The 23,468-nt window shown below is 42.5% G+C and overlaps 1 protein-coding gene across 6 annotated transcripts in view; it reads right to left on the reverse strand.

The window, feature by feature from the left end:
• The window catches only part of CUNH4orf19 (chromosome unknown C4orf19 homolog), a 77,142-nt gene that overhangs the window by 35,252 nt on the left and 18,422 nt on the right, over positions 1-23,468 (reverse strand). For 2 of the 6 annotated variants that reach the window (XM_053672359.1, XM_053672362.1), the window contains exon 2: positions 7,424-7,567. The exons of 2 other annotated variants lie outside the window; for them this stretch is intronic. The gene's annotated coding sequence lies outside the window, so the exon portion shown is untranslated. Of the gene's footprint in view, positions 1-2; positions 678-7,423; positions 7,568-23,468 lie in introns of those variants that run through there. 2 more of the 6 variants (XM_053672363.1, XM_053672360.1) reach the window with 2 other exon arrangements.

Raw genomic sequence — 23,468 nt, forward strand, 5'->3', positions numbered from 1 at the left:
ACCTCATCAGGCTTGTGATGTCATCAGACCTACAGTGGAGCTGTTGTGTTGGTTCTTCTTTCTTTTCCCCAAAGAGGTGCCCTGAAAGCTTACATCCCAAGACTAGAATCCTAGCAGGTTCTCAGAACCTTTACACAGTTGTGCAATGGTTAAAGACCAAACAGAAAGCCCAGCCCTGGGCCCTCCTGGCTGGGGTGCGGCTGCAGGTTGGCTGTGTGACCGAGGGCTATTGCTTAACATAACCAAACACTCAGCACTAACCGCTGACCAGGCCCAGTGATTACACATTAAATAGAAGGAGCAGTACACCTTTCCTTGCTGAAGACGTGAAAGGAAACCTGAAATTCCTTCAGTCAAAGCTCCTCAGGGTTCAATATCACAGTGCTTTTCGCCCATTAGTATTCAAGCACTACCTGGAGCAAAGACAAACCCACTGTTTACTTCCTAAAGTTGATGCTTGACATAATTTAACATGGGTGGAAATGGAAACATTCAATTTAAAAAATTCTGAAATGAAGCCAAATGTCACTATTTGTATTGGTATAGTATGGTTCATACTTTACACATATTCCCTGATGAAGCTTAATACGTATTAGGAGCAAGGCTGTGAACTGACATTTAAAAAATCTCTAGCTCTAAAAAATGTAAACCATTTCCGTCACTCATTGCAAATGGCCATGAATCATTCCAAGTGACCTAGGCAGTTTTTGAATGTCATTAGTCCACTGAGGCATTTTAGGAATTCAAAGCACACACAAAACTCTCAGGCCCAAATATTTTGTCAAAAATTGCTATAAATTTTAATAACTTTTAAAGTATTTATTGTACATCTATATGTACCTAGCACTGTGCTAGCCATTATGGAAAAAAGTGAAAAGGTATATGACTCACCCTCCCCAAGAATTTTAATCATTTAGTTAAAGAGCTAAATCCAACACATGAAACGATTTGATGACAACTGAACACAAAGACTGTGGTACTGGATGCCAGTGTGATGGCCGCGTCGGTCTTCGACTTAGCTCTGCTGCACCTGCTCTCTGGGCTAGAACATACTGGTCTCCTTTATGGTGATGCCCATAATTCACTTCATCAGAAATGGTATGACACAAATATTCGGTGTGGGAAACTCCAGGCGTAGTCAGGAATTTATACTAGTGAGCAAGTAGTATCTAGTTGGGAAGATCATAAATAGAAGTGGCTACTAAATGCAACCGCAGCTTCATTCCCTAATGTGTAGATTAATGAATGGCATGAATGGGTTTTCATTGGTGAACTCAGGGGCTTATTAATCAGGAAAATAAATGTTAGCAGAGACACCACTTATGGGATTTGAGGTATGCAGGCGGCGGCTTCCGTGGCCCTGCAGGAACAGAAGATAAGACCCACTGCGCACACTCTCAGGCGTGTTACATGAATCTGGATTCCTGTTTCTGTGACCTACATCATCTCTGGTGCTTGATGCTGTGTATAAAAATAACAGAAACCTATGTGTGGAATGCTGTCAGGTCTGACTTAAGCATCTCTTCTGTAGCGTGGTGGTAGGAAAGTTAAGAGTAATAGAGGATTGGAATTTCAAGTTTACAAAACATACTGATGTACTACTTTGTGCCTGCTTGCTAATAAATGTGGACTGAAAACATATCTGTGGAATATTTGGTCTGAGACTTGCTTTCATTATGTCCTGGCAGGGATGACGTTGCGAAGGGCTAATTCTCACCCAGCTCAAGCTTTCCTATGGCTACTGATATCCACCCCTGACCCATTTTGGTTTGATATTCTTACATGTGAGGAAGACCTATTTTAAAGTTAAGGGCAGTCAGCCCTTTCTTTCTAACTGGTTGTGAGCCTGACCGTAAATCCTCTAGGTTCCATTTTAGTCCCATGAAATGAGGATAACAACACTTGCTCCTGGGGTCACTATAAAAATTAAAGACAATTACGTACATAGCCCAGTTAGCTGCTCATTCACTGTTGGTTTCCCCCCGCTGCATTACTGTCCTATTGTACTTTTCCTGTCCCAGAGGAAACACACAGATGCTGGCAGAATTGAAAAGTGTGGCCTCGTTCTCTCTATTTTCTATTTTAGTTTCTTGGGACTGAACAAATTTAGGCATTGTAAAGTTGGTACCTATGTGACTCTGTCATAAATCTGGATGTCATGAATCATCAGAGGCGGGAATCCTTCCCCTTCCCTTCCCTGTTCTAGCACCCAGAGTTCTTTCCTGCCTTCTGGAAGCCTTTGTGCTCATTCACACTTCTAGGGCTCTCCACGGGCAATGACTGCTTTGCTCTCTCAGTATCACCTGAGTCATTGCCTTACGCATACTTAGGAAGATGATACCTCTTTAACCTTCATTTTATTTAAAACAACAACAACAAAATCCTTTCTTCGCTAAACAACTAAAAAATGAGAAACTACTGCAAAATGCTTAGAAGTGTGGTAGCCAGCGTCCCAGATGGTCCTCAGTGGTCCTTGCCTCCTGCGATCACATCCTTGCGTAGCTAGTGTTCTTCGTACCCTGGCTCAGAGCTGGTCTGTGTGACTGATAGAATATGGCACAGGTCATGAAGTGTGACAGTTGAGGCTAAGTAAGGAAAGGCACTACAGCTTCTGCAACAGCCTCTTCAGTTGTTCACTCTGGGGGGAGCCAGGGGCCATGCTGTGCGGACACTCTGGAGTGGAGAGGTCCATGGGGATGAACCAACCTGAGCCACTCGGGAAGTGTGCCTGCCAGTCCCAGCCAAGCCCCAGCGACCAAAGCCACGGCTGACATCGCACTGCAACCTTGTGAGAGACCACAAGCCAGAAAGGCCCCAGTAGGCCACCCTCAAATTCCTGACTCGCAGGAACTTCCGGGTGATAAATGTTTACTGTGGTTTTAAGCCACCTGAGTTTTCGGGCAACTTGCTATGCAGCAACAGATAACTAATATGCTAGGAATGCATTTCCTGTTCTCAGTTGGCTTCCTGGTGGAGATCATCTAATGCAGGTGAAGTCTTTTAAAGAGGGAACCCACTTTACACTCTACTTGTTAACTCTGTCACTTTCTCTTTCTGAAATGTGCATGTGATAGGGCTGTGAGGGGAATACTACCTGACTGTGCTTCCCGGAATTCAGGTGGAAGCCCTGGCCCCCACTGCGATGGTAGGTGGAGGTGAGGCACATGGGAGGTAATGGGTTCAGATGAGGTCATGGTCAGGGTAAGTGCTCCTGTAAGAGGCTGAGATCTGGCTTGCTCTCAGGCTCTCTCCGTGTGCCTGCACCAGGCCAGCACCATGAGAGCACAAATCCAGGAAGACAGCCCTCACTGTGAACCTGAGTTGGAAGCCTGGTCTTAGACTTTCAGTCTCCAGACTGTGAGAAATATATGTTTGTTCTTTAAGCCACCTGGTTTATGGTGATTTGGTATGGCAGCCAGAACTAAGACAGGAAAGTTTCCTATATAATACATAAGAGTATTAATTTCTGTTTACTTAGGAGAAAAACACATACAGCACATAATCCTCCCTTTAGCCTTTGCTATGCACTGAGTGTTTAGAAGTCCAATGCACTATCCATTGCGCCACGGAGCCACCTTATGCACTGAGTGTTTATTCCCCTCAAATTCATATATTCTAACCGAAACTTCAATATTATGGTATTAGGAAGTGAGGCCTTTGGGAGGTGATTGGGTCATAAAGGGTAGAGCCCTCATGGATGGCATTAGTGCCCTTATAAAAGAGTTCCCAGAGGGCTCCTGAGCCTCCCATCGACTGAGACCACAGGGGAAAAGATTGACGTCTATGAACCAGGTAGCGGGCCCCCACCCGAGACCGACTCTCCCTGTGTCCTCGTCTGAGACTTCCCAGCCCCAGAACAGAGAGAAATAAAGACGTGCTGCTGGTAAGCAACCCGGGGCTGGGTATGTGGTTAGAGGGTCCCGAATGGACTGACGCAGCCATGGAAGAAGATTGAGTGGCAAACCCCAATAACTGCAAAGGACGGACTCATGTCCTGTCAGGCACGCAAGGCTCAAGGTGTGTCAGTGAAGTCACCGTTAGTGACTGTTCTATTCCACAAATAATATATGGTCACTGCAGAAGATTTAGAACATGCAGATGAAGCAAAAATGTAATGAATGCCATTTGTGATTATGTACTTCTAGCCTTTTTTCCTACTTAAAATTGCATCATGAATATTTTCTATGTTATGATGAGTAAGTGCTATAGAATCTACTACTGTGCCATGGACCAAGCAGATAAGCAGTAAATATTTGTTGATTAAGCCTAAAATGATTATTAAACTGGTGCTAAGAAGTGAGACTTATGGAAAATTTATGCTCGCGGTGCATTAGGTTATTTATGTATTTTGATAAACAATTTAAAAAAATCTCCTTTTGGAATCCTCTAACTCCTCACTAATTAGAATGAATGATTACATGTTCTTGGACCTCTATGTGATAATATGTTGATAAGTTCACTTTTATTTAAATGCGTATTGGTGGAATATCAGATAAAGACAGTGGAATGAACATAACTCATCAGTTTTGGCCTGTACCTGAATCTTATTAAAACTAAAGTAATTATATAAGCATACATATATACATATACACATGCATATACATACATCTATATCTTCTCTTTTTTAAAATCCTCACCAGAGGATATATTTATTGATTTCAGAGAGAGAAAGAGAAACGTTGATGAGAGAGAGAAACATTGACTGGTTGCCTCCTATACATACGAGCCCTCCTGACCCCTCCTGACTGGGGACCGAACCCCAGACCTTTTGGATTACAGGAAGACACTCAACCAACTGGGCCAGCCAGCCAGCCAGGGCAACATCTATATCTTTTCAATAACAGAAGTGGGAGAAGTGACAGTAACAGCATTTTGGAAGCTAGAAAGTGGGTGGGTGGTGGCCGCTCCCTCAGTGGCCCCAAGAAAACTGAATGAGGGGCTGGAGGTGGAGGAGTCCCATGTTTTACACGCAGGGTCCTCAAAAGGCGCCAAGCAGCAGGTGCTTCAGGCAGATGGGGGAACTGCTGCCGGAATGGATTGGCGGGGGTTGAACTATAATCAAGAAGAGTTAACACCCTCCTCCTTTCCCCTCCTGCAAGCACCTGGTGACAGCACCCCCTCCACCTGAGCAGCAGCCTGAATGTTTGCCCTGCGGTGAGGGCAAACCAGAGGTCTCTGAATTAGGGGGTATACAGGTGATGTTGGGGGCAAGATGCTCTATATACATGGGAGGAAGATTAAGTGAAACGGACAGAGCATACCAAGATTCCTCTTTTCTACTCCTCAACCTCACCTCCCAAACACTGGCACCTGACCAACCCATGGCAAAGGCCTGGAAGATCCGGACATCAAAGTTCCCTAACAAGTGATTCAGCCTGATCATCACAGCAAAGGTCGCCACTCATGAGGGCTCCCTCCCACCTCCCCTGCCCCCCACACCTTCACACGCACCGCCGTCAGTGCTCAGAATTTCACTTCTCAGTTCCCTACTGAAAAGAATACATGAGAAGAATACCAGTGCTACCAAGTAGACAAGGAAAACCAGAAACAATCTGGAAGGATCAAGAACTATGAAGCAAAGAGAAAGTTGCCAAAGTTGTTATTAGAAAATCAGGTACAAGAGAAATACAAAATGTCTTCAAGCAAGAAAGTGATGCTATTAGGAAAAAAAGGGCATTCAGAGAACAAAAACGACAAAAAAGATCTTAGACACTGAAAGCATGACAGCATAAATGGGAACCTCGGTGTAAAGAATCTGTGTCAAACTGAAGAAACTACAGCAAGAGTACGAAGAAATAAATAATTCAGAAACTCCAAGACAAGAAAACAACACAAAACACCTGAGGAGAAGAAAACGCTCATGAAGTAATTGAAGAAAAATCCCCCAAACTGGAAGGTGGATTTCCACATTTAAATAGCCCCTGAGTACTCAGCGCAGTGGATTTAAACGATGAGATGCATCACTGAAATTTTACGACACTGGTGTAAAAACATTTAACCAACTTCCAGAGAAGAGAACAAAATTATACATAAAGGATGGGAAATTGACATGGTGGTATATTTTTCAACAGTCATATTGTGAATAAGCACACAGTGAAGTACAAATGTCTCCAAAATTCTGAAGAAAAAACAGAAAAAAGTTTTGTGTGAAAATGATTTCCAATGTCGAACTCTCCATGTAATCCCTCTAACAATCAAGTCAGGAAACAGGATACAGATACATTTTTAGAGAGACAAATATGTACCTAAATAATTTTTAGTTCCATGAACCTCTTCTTAAAAGCTACTGGAGGTTGTGGTCCGTGAAAATGAGGGAATAAAATAAGAAAAGCGGAGACATGAGGTCTAGGAAATAGGAACTGGAACACTGGAGGGAAGTGAAGGGACTCTTGCAGGTGGTGATGACAGGGGATATCCGTGTGACCCAGCAGAGAGGGTGACCAGTGCAGATGAGCAGGTCAGCCGTCTCTCAGAGGGACTTCTGCAAAAGCATGAAGTTGATATCATCGATATAACACCTGGTAGGAAACTGCTAGAATCATGGAATGTCTTGAGAGAACATTTAGACAGGTGGAAAATATTTAAATATTGAAAGAATGGCAAATACATAAAACATACACATGAAAAACAAACAGATAAAAATAAGTAAGCAAGAAAAAGAAAACTATTAGCTCCAAGAATACGTTGTGCTGGTTAAGAAACAGTTTTAATACATGATCCATTTGTGAGCAGCATCTATAGTTATAATAATGTAAATCTTGGAACATTTTCTAATCAAAACTGAGGTTTTAGCATATTGTGTAGGTACAACTGACAGTTTGTGGTGCGATGAAGCACAAAGAGCTAAGTCTCATCTCCTGCAGGGAAAGCCAATGTACAATGAACGCCCCAAAGGAAAGACTCAGGAGGTGGCAATACTTACTTGCCATTAAAGTGTATGGAGGTAAATGTGATGCAAAGAATTGAAAATGTTTCTTTGGGGCAGAGAAACAGAGAAGTGGGGGAGCAAGGACCTGTTTTTTTTCCTTAAGAAACCTTGCAGAGCTAGCAGGTCCTTTAAACCGTGCCTACTACATTCATAACTGATGAAACACTGTAAAAACAATGCAAAGTGTAATAGTATACAGAGAGCTAACCTGTCACTGAGTTTCAAAATAACATCTATGTAATTCTGATCAATAATATCTGCGGTGTTCACTTTCCTTTTTTATAAATCGAGAGGCTTGGGTGACATAATGTCTAAGGTTCTTTGCCCACTCTCTGCATGTGTTTATTTCTGGTATTTCTTTGTATGAGTGTCTGAACTTATGAACATAAACACATAGAGAGCTGACAATCACTGGTGGAACTCCCCTGATTATTTGGATCAATAAAAATTAATATGCATTATCCACATATCCACAAAGACACAGTCTGATCCTACCGAGAGAAGGCGGCACATCCGTCTGCCGAGCTGCAGAGAAACACGTGAGGCTGCATCTCTGTCCTCCTCTGTGAGAAGGCACCAGAAGGGAGCTGAGGTCCCCTGTTATTCAGACTCTGGCCTGTGACGCATGGTTATGCTGACCTGAAAGTTAATATTTAGCCACCTCAGTGAGTTAAGCTGGCTTGAGGACGTGCTGGGGGGAAAAGGAAAGAAAGTGCTATAAACTGGTAGAAAATTTGTGCTAAAGTCAATGGTAATCTTGGTAGCATAGCAAGTCACTTGCACCCTCTCTAGCAGATGCCAAGGAAGAACATGGCTAGTCTTTTAACAACACCAGCTCTAAAATGCCGAGGGCTGGTGTGGCACATTGAATTAAAGAGAAAATTAAAGACTGTCCAGTTCAAACCTCCCATTGCTTCCTAGCTTTGAGACTCTAGGGCAAATCACAATTGCTCCATGCCCTGAGTTCTTTCTCTGTAAATTGAGGATAATAATACCTATTCCATGTAGTCGTTAGGAGAATTATATGTGTTAACACCTGTTGAACACTGAAAATGGTGTCTTGATATACGGTCTCTAAAAATAGCTGCAGAGAACACAACCGATTTGCAGGGGGCCATGGATTCATCTCTCCCTCTCCCTGACTCTTTTTCCCAGATATGTAAGCTGGAACTCAGAGGTCTAAGAGGAGAGAATTTCCCATGACAAATTTGGTTAAGTAAATCCCAAAAAGTCAAGGAAGAAATCTCTCACTGACCATAGTAATCCCATCCAGTAAAATCTCGGGTTACAGTCATTGGCACAGACACTGTGGGTCTGCCACTGACGCTTTCCTTTGAATGCTCGGTGCTCCGGATGCATTTTAGCAAACTGAGCAGGTGCCAAGTCAAGGAGTCCAGCGGCTGATGTAGGGACACTCTCTCACTCTTTTTTGTGATGCCAGGCCCTCAACAATATCTGGCACACAGAAAAAGAGCTCAGTAAATGTCTGTTAAATTAGAAAGGGGAAAATACATTGGGTATGTTTTTCGTAGTCAAAACTTATGCAATCATACTTTACCATCACAATTCTCTCATCTAAGAGTGTAGCTTTTTCTCATTTTCTGTTTGTACTAAAATTTTTCTAGTTCAAAACACTATGTTAAGTAGAATGCTATCATGTCATATTATAGTATGTGTAATTTATACTAAAAAATTAATAAAGAAGACTGTCATCCTAGGGAAGTGGTACTCTTTAGTGGTGAGCTAATTTTCCCTAAAAAACTCCCAAAGAATTTAACCCCAGTCAGATATATGGTTTGAAATATTTCCTCCCATTCCACAGATTGCCTTTTCACTCTATTGATGGCTTCCTCGGCTGTGCAGAAGCTTTTTAGCGTGATGTTGCTCCACTTGTTTATTTTTGTTTTTGTGGTCATATCTAAGAAATCACTGCCAAGATCAATGTCATGAAGGTTTTCTGCTCTGTCATCTTCTTGGAGTTTTAGTCTCAGATCTTATGTTTATGTCTTTAATCCACTATGAGTTGATTTTTGTGTGTGGTGTAAGATAAAAGTCTAATTTCCTTCTTTTGCATATAGATATCCGGTTTTCCCAACCCAATTTGTTGAAGAGACTATCTTTTCCCCATTACATATTCACGGCAGCCTTGGCAGAGCCCTGATGAGTGGAATCAGTCCCTTATAAAAGAGGCCCCAGAAGATTCCTTCACTGATTCTGATTCCTTGTATGAACCGGAAAGTCAGATCTCACCCAACACCTCTTGACACTTTGATCTTAGACTTTCTGATCTCCGGAACTGTGAGAAGTAAATTTCTGTTGTTTAGTCCAGTCCATTGTACTGTTATAGCAGCCAGGATGACCTAAGACACCATGTATACATGAGTTAATTTCTGAGGTTTTCCGGCCTCTCTATTCTGTTCCATTGATCCATATTCTGTTTATAGCCATGTCATACTGGTATTAATTACTGTAGCTTTGTAATATATTTTAAAATCAGGAAGTGCGATACTGCTAGCTTTGTTGTCCTTTCTCAAGATGGCTTTAGCAATTCGGAGTCTTTCGTGGTTTCATATGAATTTAGGATTTTTTTTTTTGTAAAAAATGCCATTGAGATTTTGGTAGGTATTGCAATGATTCTGTAGATTGCTTCAGTAATATGGACATTTTAACAATATTAAGTCTCCCAATCCACAGACACATATCTTCTTATTTATTTCTGTCTTTATTTTTTTATCAATGTTCTAGTTTTCAGTGGATGTATTTCACCTCCTTGATTAAATTTATTTCTCAATATATCACTATTTTTTATGTTATTATAAAAGAGATTGTTTTCTCAATTCCTTTTTTGGGTAGTTAGTTGTTAGGATACAGAACTGCAATTGATTTTGTGTGTTGATTTTGTATCTTGCAACTTTACCAAGTTCATTCAGTAGGTCTTTTTTTGTGTGGAATCTTTAGATTTTTCCACAGATAAGATTCTGTGAATTTTTATAATTATTTCATAATTGGTACTAGGACAACACATTATTAGGAAAAAATTAGATTCTGAATTAGATTAAATGAGACTAAATATTTGGAGGGAAATATAAAGTGAGTATTTCTCTCAATAAGAAATGGGGAAGGTCTCTTCAGTTACTAAAGGTCTAAAAGAAGCACGAAGTAAAAGATTAATAGAAAATATAAGAAATAAACATTTTGCCCTAATGGGGGTGGCTCAGTGGGTTGGGCTTCCTCTCCCAAATCAAAAGGTTGCCAGTTGATTCCCAGTCAGGGCACGTGCCTGGGTGCAGGTCTGGTCTGTGACTGGGGCATGCAAGAAGCAACCAATTGATGTTTCTCTTGCACATCGGTGTTTCTCTCCCTCTCTTCCCCCCTCTAAAAATAAATAAATATTTAAAAAAGAAATAACATTTTTTTACCTTATAAAACACCATCAGCAAAAATACAAAGGCCAAATGGAACAATATTTGTGAAAAAGATGGGTTGCTATCCTTAACTTTAAAAAGACACTAATAAAAAAGAACAAAGGACATGATCAACCAATTAAGAAAGGAATAAATACAACAAATAGACACAAAAAATTATTTGACTATAGAACTAAATAAGTGCAAATAACTGGATAGTGCTTTCACCTAATAAACTGACCTTTTTGTTTTTATGATAACAGCATTAAAAAGCTTTTAAAATATCAATAACTTTTTTAAAGGTTTATTTATTTTTAGACAAAGGGTTAAAGAGGGAGAAAGAAAGGAAGAGAAACATTAATGTGTGGTTGCTTCTCACATGTCCGCCCCCCACTGGGGACCTGGCCCACAACCCAGGCATGTGCCTTGCCTGGGAATCAAACTGGTGATCCTTTGATTTGCAGGCTGGTGCTCAATCCACTGAGACACACCAGCCAGGGCTAAAATATCAATAACTTTTGCTCCAAAAATTCCAGTTCTTGAAGACTATAAATGTTATGAGAGAATCAAACAGGTATAAACAAAGATTATTTTTAAAAAACTGTACCCAACTTCACTGTTTTTAATACTGTAAAGTTCTGTAAGCAAGTTTAGTGCTCAAAAATAGAAGTATCTTTAAATAAATTATGATGTATCCATAAATTAGAAAAAGGGAAGATAACACTTAAGTGAGAAAAAAAAAAGAGTATGAGACCAAGTGGAAAAAAGCAGGGCCCGTTTATAAAATGTCATTTCAATTTTAGCATAAACAAAGCACTACTTACATAATCAAGGGAATTATACCCAAATGAGAACAAAGATCATCTTTGGGTAGGTAGTAGGATGAGCTTATATTGTTTGTTCAATGTGGATCAGATTTAATTTTAACAATGATATATATATATATGCAGTTTCTTCATAGATTTTGTTCTAGATTTCAATGATATGTTACATAAAGATAGCAGGTCATATGATACTGGATGGGACTAAAGCACATTTTGAAAAGAACGAATAAGTATGAGTTTTCTTTTTAAAAAAGTCTATCTTACAGATTCGGGGAAAACCCTGGACTATCAGGAGGGTTCTGTTTGATTCTCCTTCCCCATTTGTCCTTTTTCAATTTCTTCTTTAACTGTTACCTTTTTTTTTTTGCTTGTATTTGTGGCTGAGTTATTTGACATGTACAAAATCATAATTTTATTTTTTCTTAGTAGCTATACCCTTGGTTACAAGTCAAAAGCCTTATTTATCTTATTTTTTTATCTTTGAATGTTTTTTTTCTGATGTTAATATCAGTCCCTGACTTCTCTGTGTTGCATTTGCTTGCCTTATTTGTCCTTTTTAAAATAAAGATTTTATGTATTTATTTTTAAAGAGAGGGCGAGGGAGGGAGGAAGAGAGGGAGAGGAACATGGATGTGAGAGAAAAACATCAATCGGCTGCCTCTTGCATGTCCTCTGACCAGGGACCGAACCCAAAACCCAGGTATGTGTGCTGACCGGGAATTGAACCAGTGGCCTTTCACTTTGTGGGATGACACCCAGCCGACTGAGCCACACTGGTCAAGGTGTCTCTCTCTTTTGATAGTTATTTCCCGTGTCACAGTATTCTGAGTAAACAGCAAGGGGTTTTATTTTTTTCTGACCCAACCTTCTGTCTCTGCCCCTTAATAAAGAGCTTTAAGCCATTTATATTTATGCTGTATGCTGACTTTCTTTTCTGTTTTCTTATTTTACCATTTTCTTAATGAATCCTGATTGTTCCCTTTATTTTCAGACTTGTGCTTTTTCTTTTTTAATACTCATCCAAGGACATTTTTTCATTGCTGAGAGAGAGAGAGAGAGAGAGAGAGAGAGAGAGGATGGAGGGAGGATCAGAGAGAGAGAAACATCAATGTGAGAAAGAAACACTGATTGGTTGTCTTCACGTTTGTGCCCCGATGGGGGATTGAACCCACAACCTGGATTATGTGCCTGGACCAGAAATTGAATGTATGACCTTTTTGGTGCACGGGATGATGCTCCAATCAACTGAGCTACACCGGCCAGGGCTTCAGACTTTTGTTTTCAATTCTGCCCTCATTTTTAATTTTCTGTAGTATGTTGCATTAAAAAAATGTATTGTAGAAGAAAATGCTCTTTTATGCTTCTCTTTAAAAAGCATATTTCCATAGAGTGGTACCCAAATGAGATTTTCACGCAGACCACAGGTGCCAACTGGAAGCATCTCGGGTAAATGGGGATGAGTGGTTACCCTATGTTTGGGTGGCAGGGATAAGGAGGTGCAGATTTCACTTGGTCAATTTTGTATCTAAGGTGCTTAATAAACACTCAAACAGAGGTGTTCAGTCGGCAGCTGTATACATTGCCTAGACACTCAGGAGAGAGCTTTGGGTTCAATAAAAAGGTTTCAGAGTCATCAACAATAGGCCTAATAACTAAAGCTATAAGACTGAATAAAAACAGGGAGACAATAAGTGTGTAGTGTCAAAGACCGAATTCTGAAGGACACTGCTTAATGTGAGGGAAAAAAAAAGATTACAAAGGAGATTCATCAACTGCAGCCAGAGGGGCAGGAAAAAAATGTAGAGGGTTGACTTCATTCCTTGCCATGTCTTTTCACAAGACTTGCAGGATGAAATGACTTCTGGCCAAGAAACACGAGCAGAATTGTCCCATTCCACCTTGGATCTGGATGAAAATTAGTAATTAGGTAAAACCCCCAAAACAGACTTTGGAGTGGAGCCACACTGGGTCTACAAGGAATCGTGCATGAGCTGGCACCATGTTTACACTTCGCCAAGGTCACAGCATCCTCCATATGAGGCTGAAAACATCACTACTACCTGAACAGTCAAACAAGTCTTATGGGGAACATGATTTTTCTCTTTGTTTCTGTATTTCTGTACTAGTAGGTTGGTTCAGGAATAAATGCATGAGAGTTTTATTTAAAAAAAAAGTAAATAAAGAGTAGTGGTAATGGAAAAGGGCAAAGTGTTTTAGGGTGTAGGGATAGGCCAGTTGTGTTAAATGCCTTTCAAAAATCTAAGCAAAGGACTGTAAATGCCTCTTAGATTTAGCACCAAGGTGGTAATTTTCAGTTTTGGTGACGTGGTGAATCTGGAAGCTAGACTGCTACGAGTTACCCAGCAGTAGAAGGTGAGGAAGTAGAAACACTAAACATACGTAACCCCGAGAAGAAACTGGCTTTGCACAGAAGGTCAGAGATAGCGAGGAAGGAGGAGGGATGATTAAAGGTAGGTCTGGTTAACTTGGGGAAGTTTTCAAGTTGCTGAGATAGGCTGATAGGAGTCTGGAAAAAAGGGAGGGGCTGCAGAGAGAAGAAAGAGACGGGATGAGCACTTGAGTGTGTAGGCAGGAGGGAACAGTGAAGGATTAATGAGCCTCAGACCGGGGATGGTGCCGAATAGGTGGCCTTGTGCTCAGAGTCTTCATTTTATGCACTTTCCTGTTTTGCAGAGGCTAGAAAGCTAAAAGATGCGCCAGACTCTCTTGCAGCGGGGTTCTCATACAGACTTGGATGAGAAAGGAGGCAGGAAGTGAGACAGAGGCTGGACTTTGGCTACTTTTCCTTCACAGTGTCCCAGCGTCTAGGTGGGACCCTACGGTCCAGGTGGGACCCTATGGTCCGGCAATTCGACTCCTAGTCATTTACCCAAGAGAAATGAAAATGTATGTCCATGTAAAAGCCCCACACTGGACACAGCCCAAATGTCCATCAACAGCATGCTTCCCTGTGGTATAGTCGTACAATGAAATACTAGTGAGCAATAAAAAAATGAACTACTGATATATGCAATGGCATGGCTGAAACTAAAACATGCTGAGTAAAAGCAGCCTTACACAAAAAGAGGCGATACTTCCAGACTGTGTGATCATTTACATGAAGCTCTGAACAGGCTAAATGACTCTGTGGCGATACAAGGAAGTCAGAATAGTGACTGACTCCATGGGGCAGGGGGATGAGAATTGATTGTGCAGGGGCCTGAGAATTTTCCTGGGGTGACAATATTCTCTTCTCTATACCTTGATGGGGAATTGAGTCACACAGTTGCATGCAGTTGCCCAGTCTCACCAAATCAGACACTTAGATTTGTGCGTTTCACTGCATGTAAATTATACCAGAGCAAGGGAGGGGGGAAGGAGAAGAACTGCAAATAAAAACTGAACTCATAGTTAACAAAATACATGCTGAAATGTTGTAAGTGGACTGGAGTCTGCAACATACTCGGAGACGCAGTTCAAACAACTGGAGTTAGAAACACAGGGTGACTGAGGGATAGCAAGGTGGTCGGATATGCGCAAGGTTATGGAATGTTAAGTGTGGACTGCACGTGGTTAGTGTGGTTCATGAGCAATTCTTTCAGCTTTTCTGCACCTTGACATTTTTTTGTGCTAAGAAATGTGAGGGTATGTAGAAATGTCTTCTTGCCTTTTTGAAAGATTTCATTAACCTTTGGGCAAAGAAAGCTACTTCAAAACATACTTCATGTGGTTCTTGCCCTATTTTAATACATGGATCTTAAAATGTCATACACAGCGTCTCTATTCCAGGAGTGAGGACCATCAGTCACTGCCACCATTGCCACCACCATTTCAGGATCACTGGGGCTGCCCTAGGCACTATGCCAATCACTTTACAGATATTATTCTCAGGTAGAGAAAGCAACAGTTCTCTTTATTTTTTAGGAAATAGCTCTAGGCTGAGTCCGTCTTCAGAACTCACAGACAGCCCGGCAGGAGAACAAACAGATGTCCAAGAGGAAGGTCATGTCTGTGATGCTGGGTATTTTTAGCAAGATGCAATATTTAAATAGGTTACAAAGGTATGGGACAGTGTGTGCGTGCTGTGCATTTTTAGGGATAGTCAGCTGAACTGGGAGAAGGAAAATATATTTTTAGAAAGATGATACATACTGTAAGCCATAAAGAGGAAGAGTAACTTCAATCCAGTTTCTATAGAGGGAGAAACCTTCTTGCTGTTCTCTTTTTACTTGAGCTCATGTCCAATGCCATATGATACTGTTACCTGGCAAAGGGGTGTGACAACGGCTGCCCAGACTTGGCACCTCCAGCTCTTTTGTGGCTTTCCTTTCTCAATAACCTTTTGACAAAGGCCAGGTGTTTCAAAGGTTGGCTTTTTCCTTGTTTGATCTCAGTGTTTCTTGCTAAGAATGATTCAATGTCCCTGAGTGTCAATAAATAAGTATAGTTTCAGTATAGCTTTTTGGAGTATATTTCCCTAAAGGCTGCTTCGTGGCATGCCTGGGGTTGGTTTGGTTTTGTGTGAAACCAGTAAATAAATAATATAATTACCAGGCTGCCCAGTCCCCATGACTCCTGATACCTGCAGAGCCCCCCTGGTGACAAGAAAGCAGGGTAAAATATTCTTCACCTAAAACCAGGCGTCAGAGGCTCTGCACTCAAACCTCACTGACAAACTACCAAGGTGCAGAAGTGCAGAAGCCAGATTGGAATTAAAGAGATTGCAGGAGCGCTGGGGCAGCTGTGGCAGCACCAGAAAGAGTGTATGAGCTGTGTATACAACTACTAGGGAGAAAGGACAAGCCAGCCTGAACAAAGACATATGTGTTCCTGATTAACTTTATTCTGAGGTACTGATACAGGCCATAAATCCAAGCCTAATTCATGAAACAGTGCCTGACAGTCCTGGCTGTGTGCAGGGGAAATGTACCAGAATGAACTGGTTAGAGCAACCCCATGCTGAACTGAGACGGGCTGGTCAGCCAGGACAAGTGGAAGAGGGAAACTGAGATAGTTAAATGGCCAAGCAGTGTACAGCCAACTAGTAAATTGAAAAATCCTATCTTCCCATAACCAAGGAAACTTAAGAGTAAGTGGCTACACTTCTGCCCAACCAAAGGGCAAACAGCTTTAAATCGCCCAGCTCATGGAGATAGATAACAGAAATTCAATTAGCGCCCTTGGCACCAACCACACCCCAGGACAAATGAAGTCAGGGGACTGTATCCCATTTTGGTACATCAGCACAAAACTGATGAATAGTCTATGGAGATCCTCCCCTGAAATCCCTGCCTTTCGAAATTAGAATCCTCGAGACCAAGACCAAGCAGAGGCTCTCTCTGGAGCATGTCCACGCCTTTCTTCCAGCTAGGGCGCACTCTGTGCTTTTCTCTCCTAAACTCCAGGGTTCCCAAGAGACACGCAGCCAGGGGAGCAACGGGCAACGGCAGTTTGTCCCAGGCTTAGCCCTAAACCTGTCTCCGGGACCTCCTTTACTCTGGCTCTCCAGTGGGCTCCTGGAAGCCCTGCCATGGCTCACTTCTTCCCCCTAACATTTCTAGAGAGCCGAAGGGAAGCACCTCCTGAGCTCTCTCCTGTTGCTTCTTCTAAGCCCTTCCTTAGGAGAGTAAACACGCTCTCAAAATCACCCAGGCTCGTGTTGTGAAATATCTCCTGCACAAAGTCAAGAACCCACACACGGCCCTACTGGCTGGCTCAAGGCTGATCTGCTCCAGGCCTGGCCCCTTTCCCGTGGCAGAACAAGTTCAGGGAGATCTGTTCATTTCTATCTATTTTTATAGACCTCCCCCTGACCCCCAACACACACCATTCTGCTACTAGGGAGAAGTGCGTTCTTTCATAAAGCCAGGTCAAACAATCTCTCCTTGGGAAGCAGCTGACTGATGTGCAAACCAGGCAGACCAGTGATCGCCTGGGCTCCGGTACTCTGCTGCTTCAAGGTGAGATGCTGGCCTTACCCAACTGGAAGGAAAAAATCCAGTTACACGGTCTTCGCACACACTAGGAAATCACTCAGGGAATGGTGTCCATGCTCCAAAAAGCAGCAGGCAAACTTTGAGACTTGATAGCACTGAGGGAGAAAAGAAGCATGGCTCCGTTCTTCACCCAAATTGTATATAATCAGCGAATGAGCAGGCAGCTTTTATGGGTTTGTGATTCACTTGAGACTTAGTTCCAATAAAGACGATGTGATGACATTTAAAAGCTTGGCTGAAACTGGAAACACTGGAATGACCCAAGGGGCCTTTGGTGGAGAACACGGAAGATACGATGACGCGTAAACGCCATTCACTTCACGGGTGGGTTTCATGAGCTGCTGGTTCCCTGCACCCGTGTTGCTTCCACCATCTGACTGCTCTCCCGGTCTGATGGCATGGAAAAGCGACGGTCTTTCGTGCACAGGGTTTGGTTTGGTTTGAGAGAGAGACTCTGTCAACACAATCTTCTCAGCCATTTTCCCAGGACAAGAAACAGAAAAGTTGAAGGACTCGCTTTCTGAGCAGAGAGTGAAATCGGGATTTAAGTGCCAGTTCCCCGGTGCCCCATAAACTGCCTGCTGCACACGCCCTGCCCCACACAGAACAGACGTGGCCGCACAGGTGCTGGCCCAGCCGCGGGGAGCGGACCGGCGTTCACCTGGGCTTAGGCGCTCTGTGGCTTCAAGGTCAGATGCTGCTCTCACCCGGTTACAAGGAAAACCCTGGTGCATGCTCCTTCCTCCACTAACGTGGCCTTTGATCTGGGTATGGGGTTGATGACAGGAATGCTGTTTGCTGCATTTATCTTACCCTTTGTAAGTATTTTCCGGGGTTACTGATAACAGATGTGAGTAAGTGACAAATCTTTCCAGGGAGTTTAGGGACTTTGCTGTGGAGTAGCTGACATCAGGACGACTCTTCTCGACTAAGGACTGCCAGACCTTGGGTGTGGGGAAGGGTGTGGGTGCTCAGTGGTGGTACCAGCTGTTGGAGAGACGTTTACGCTTCTGGGGCAGTTCGGGGATGAACTGTGTCCCTCTGAAATTCATATATTTGAAGCTCTAACCCTCGGCACCTCAGAATGTGGCTGTATTTGGAGAGAGAACCTTGAAAGAGGTGACTGAGGGAAAATGAGGCCCTTGAGGTGGGGTAGAGGCTAATCCAATCTGACTGGAGTCCCTGATAGAGAGAAGATCAGGGAACACACACAGCACTCAGACTTCCGGATGGCCATGCTAAGAGTCAGCAAGGTGGTGGCCGTGTGCAGGAGAGGGCAATCCTGCTGACACTTTGACCTTGGGCTTCTAGCCTCTGGTACTGTGAGAAAATACATTCCTGTTGCTTAAACTACACAGTCTGGGGTTTCATTATAGCAGCCCTAGGAGTCCAACACAGTAGTCTAAAAAAATGTGAAGAGCCCCAACTGGTGTGGCTTAATTGGTTGTGCGTCATCCCGCAAAGTGAAGGGTCACCAGTTCGATTCCCAGTCAGGGCACACGCCTGGGTTGGGGGTTAGGTCCCTGGTCAGGGTGCACTCGAGAGGCAACTAATATGTTTCTCTCTTGTATTGATGTTGCTCTCCCTCCCTTTCCCTCTCTCTAGAAATAAATAAATAAAATCTTTTTAAACACGTGAAGAATATCTGGGATTGTCTAAAGTAAAAGTTCACTTGGGTTAACTCAGGGTTGTTTGAAGTATGCCCCCAGGAAGTCCGTACCTGTTACCAGAAACAGAAAAGGCGAATCCGGGGCTCAGGTGGTTTGGGGCAGCGCTGGTCAGACGGAGCTCTCTCTGCTGTGGAACCTCTCAGAGCATCAGCAGCGTGAGCCACTGGATGTGGGCGTTGCCCCTGAAACCTTTCCTTCCTTTGTGTTTCATTTCCAATCCCTTGCCTGATGAATTGATCTTTCCCATGTTTTTTTAAACTATCGGTTTCCTTGTATTTGAACCCTCACTGAAACTGGACTATACCAACAGTGCCTGACCGTTTTATTTTCTGAATGTTTCTTGAATTAGTTCACTTCCCTCTACTAAGCTGCCATTGAAACTGCCACCAGATGAACTGCAGCCCCTTTCCCAGGGGTCTGTCCGCCCACACTGTGCTCTCCAATCAGTTTTCCACAACACAGGTTGAGAGACACCAGCTCCCAGATTTTAAAGACACGTCAGCAGCTTTCCATTGCTCCTAAGATGAGCAGACAAATTTCTGTCCAGGTTTTCAAACTTATTGTGAACCACCTTCCTCTCTGGGTGGCAGCTTCACCGTTTTCTTTCAGTCCCACATTGCTTTGCTCCCACCCACCCAAAGGTCTTTGCTCTTGGAGCCCCCTCTTCCCGGTGACTTCCTTTCTTCCTTTACGTCCCTTATTGGTTCAAATCCCTCTAGTATTGATTAACATTGCACTTGTCACTACCAAAAAGTTACATTAGTGTGACTCTTTAGTTAATACCAGAATCTCCTTCAACATTGAAAACTCTTAATTTGTAGGATATCTTTTGTGAAATACCCAATTAATCTATTGATTAAGATTTGGCGAGGACATGTCTGGGGCACAATGTGAAGAATTTTCACGAAGAAGGATAGCGAGCCCGTTGAAGGAGGAAGGTTTCGTTATTTGACATAACGTGTATATGATATCGGGTCTTGGTGCTGGAGATATATCTGGATGCTTAACCTTTTTTTAACTTTTAATTTTGAAAATTTTTATACCTTTCAACAACCTGAAAGACTAGTATAATGAAGAGGTACACTTTTAATGTTTTTTATCTTCTCCCACAAAGTGCTTATTTTTTTGTTTTCTGTGGACAGTAATTCTGATCACGCCTTCAGAAAGCTACGAGGCCACGGACCCAGATCACGAATGCGTGTGCTTCAGGAAGGCTACCTGTGCTCACTGGCAAATAATCAATCACAAACTATTTAGGGCTTCACTTAAATGAGGCACTGTGGGAGATAAAAAGATGTTTATGGGACATACTTAAAAAAATTATAACCATTTGGGAAAATAACACTTTCACATGAAAGAAGAACCAGCAATAAAAAAATAACAGATAAGGGCTGAATGAAGGGGAGGCAAGGAGCTGAGAGCTGGTTCAGGGAATGAGACTGTTCCTAATTATGCTTCTTCATGGAAAAGGATTCCCTGTTCTAAGTAGCACAGCTTGCTACCAACTCTTTTCCTGCTACTGAAAATCCAATTTGGGAAAATAATTTTATGAGATCAATTACAAATAAGCATTGCAAATGAACCAAATGGTGTAAGCAGCATGATTCTTTTCAAAGATGTTTGTAATTGCCTTAGTTCTTTACTGGAAGGACAATCAGAAGCTAGGGGACATATGTGTTCCTTTACGGGCCAACCTTAGCTTGGTGGGCTTAAGCCAAATAATTAACCCATTTTTCCCACTAACAAAGAATACACTATTATATTAAGTCAGCCCCACACTAAGACCCGCCCCAGGGAGAATGCAGTTCCCAGCGACCCGGCTCCTCGGCCTGTGGGTCTGGGCAGCGCTTCCTTCAAAACCCCTTACTTCCACGGTTCTGCGTCTAGGCTCAGAGACACTGAAGAAGTCAATGATGAATCAGATCACAACCTGACGCAAAGGCGAAAATTACAGGAAGAGAAACATCACGTGAGTGGTGGGTGGGGTGGGCAAGGTTACTAGTGTGCAAAGCTAGTGGGAGTGTGTTCTTCATGTCACACGGGCTGTGGCTGCCTCGGGCACTGTGTAACCTACATTAGGCCTTTACAAAGGCGGATCTTCAGGTCTAAGGGCTCATTTTAGGGGCGGTTCTGTTAAAAGGCAGTTCATGTATGCACTTGGCGTGAGAGTTTGGTTCTTCAAAACCTCAGTTCTAGATCAGATTTTCCCACCTGGAAAGGAGTCAGGAAGGGACATTGCTCTCAGAGTCACAGGATTACTTGTGTAAAAACCAATGGAACTAGTAAACAAAGACTGGAGCTGAAGCTTTTTTTGCTTTTGTACACGGGAAAACTGCAGCTGTCGGCGGGGAAGATACTCGAAAGCTACTGGCAAGTCAAAGCCCAGGGACTCGGGGGCGCATTGGTAACAGCTAATTAACAGATGTCCGCGGTCTACCCACCTCTTCTCTAAAAACGTTGAAGCGTGAAAGGTTACTGGGGTTTCTTAGAAGTCTGCCACTTTATTATTTTGTAATAGTTTTATCAAGACATAATTCACGTGCCTTACCATTCAGCCACTTAATGTGTACAAGTCAAGGGTCTTTATTATATTCACGGGGTTGTACAATCAACTTCAGAACATCTTCATCATCCCCTCCACAAAATACTGTACCCTTTAGCCACAAATTCCTGACCCCCCATCATCCTCAGCCCTAAGCCATCACCAACCTACTTTTCCTCTCTGGATTTGCCCATTCTGGACCTTTCGTGTAAATGGAACCATATAATATGTGGCCTTTTCTTCCTGGCTGCTTTTGCTTAGCATGATATCTTCAAGGTTCATCCATGTTGTAGCATGTATCATTCCTTTCTATGGCCACATAATAGTCTATTGTATGGATGCTTCACATTTTATTTGCCCATTCACCAGTCAATGGATATTTGAATTGCTTTCAATCTCTGGCTACTATGAATAAGGCTGCTATGAACATTCGTGTACAAGATTTTGTGTGAACATATGTTTTCATTTCTTCTTGGAGCAGAACTTTTCTAGGAGTGGGACTGCTGAGTAATATAGTAATTCTACGTTTATTTAACCTTTGGGGAAACAACCAGACTGTTTTCCAGAGCGGATGCACCATGTTACATTCCTATCAGCCGTGGACAGGGGTTCCACCTGTCCCCATCCTTGTGTCCACTTGTTACTTGTTAATCACAGCCATTCTCAGGGTGGCTTTCACGCGGTGGCAGGCCTTTAAGAAACCTCTGCTTACAGAAATCCGACAACTTAACACACATGATTTCTTCATATGCATGCACTGGGTTGATACCTAGTGTCTAGGCCAACAGCAATCCCATGTATATCTCAGAACATTATTATCCCAATTTTACAAAGCAATCGAGGCTTACCAGGTTAGGAAGCCCTAGAGTTGGGATTTGAATGGCGACTCTGCGTACATAAACTCATCAGGATCAATTTGGGTAACGAAGTAACTGAAATTTATACAATTAAAGCATCTAGTAATGATGAGTAAGATGTTGAAGAACTTGGCTTTTGGATTATCTTGGTGTTTGTTAAGCGATGAAGGAACAGAGAAGTGCTTTCTGTGGCCACAGAGCAGTTTAAAGGGATGCTCGAGGCTAACCAGTCCCACATCACATGGGGCAAATTACTGTCTTTATCACCTGACCTGGAAAATGAGAACATTAACTGTCCGAGGGGTATGGCGATAAGTAGCATTGAAACGTGCTATTTACATTTGCCTTCTGGCCTGTGCACTTGAGAGAACGAGGCCAGTTTCTCGTGAATTACTACATTGTCTGAATGTGGTCAGATGGGTTATTTAGGTTTTGTGATGATTTTCTCTGATGTTCAATATGGGGCCTTTCTTTTACTCCTTGTAGTTGAGGAAACATTATTTTGCAATACACATTATTTTGAATCTTGGCCACAATCATGAGCAATTCTGGAAATTAAACCCGATTAGTAGAAAGGTCCCACTCACCACAGCCCCTTTCCAGAAAGCTCTTCTGTGGCAGGGCATATGTGACTACTGTGTCATTACCCAGCCTCTTCCCCATTTCCACACTCGTGTGGGTGGCTCCGCTAAATAGAAGAGCTTGAGGAGGGGCTGGTCTAAATTATTCATAAACACTGCTAAAGGTGGTTAAAATCTATTTCTAGGATACTTCCATTATTAGGATAGTTTTATTCTTTAATTAGATTTATTGGCATGACATTGGTTAGTGACATTATGTAAATTTCAAGGATGTACAATTCTGTAACCCATTATCTATATACTACCCTGTTGCTCACCACTCAAAGGTGTGTGTTATATTTTTATACATCATTTCCTGAAGAGAAACTACACTAAAGTTCTCTAACTTCAAGAATCCTAACAAAAACAGCATTCTATTTTGGGGTGGGCTAGAGATCATTTGGGAATGAGAAAAATAGACTGGAATGATCATTATTTTTAAAAAGTTGATTTTGAGAAAAGGACCTGGTTATCTCAATTTTTAGCCTGTACTGGGCAGCTCGGTTTCAAGGGTTTATCCTCCAGGGGGGTGAGGAGGTAGGGGGTTGGTGGATGTGGGTGAGATAGCAGTTCCAGTTTTCCCACTCTTACTACCATATTTTGCCATGTATAATGCACACTTTTTTG

The sequence above is a fragment of the Artibeus jamaicensis genome, unplaced genomic scaffold (assembly GCF_021234435.1).
Source record: "Artibeus jamaicensis isolate MK-2021 breed Jamaican fruit bat unplaced genomic scaffold, CSHL_Jam_final contig_76, whole genome shotgun sequence".
In the NCBI taxonomy this organism is placed as follows: Eukaryota; Metazoa; Chordata; class Mammalia; order Chiroptera; family Phyllostomidae; genus Artibeus; species Artibeus jamaicensis.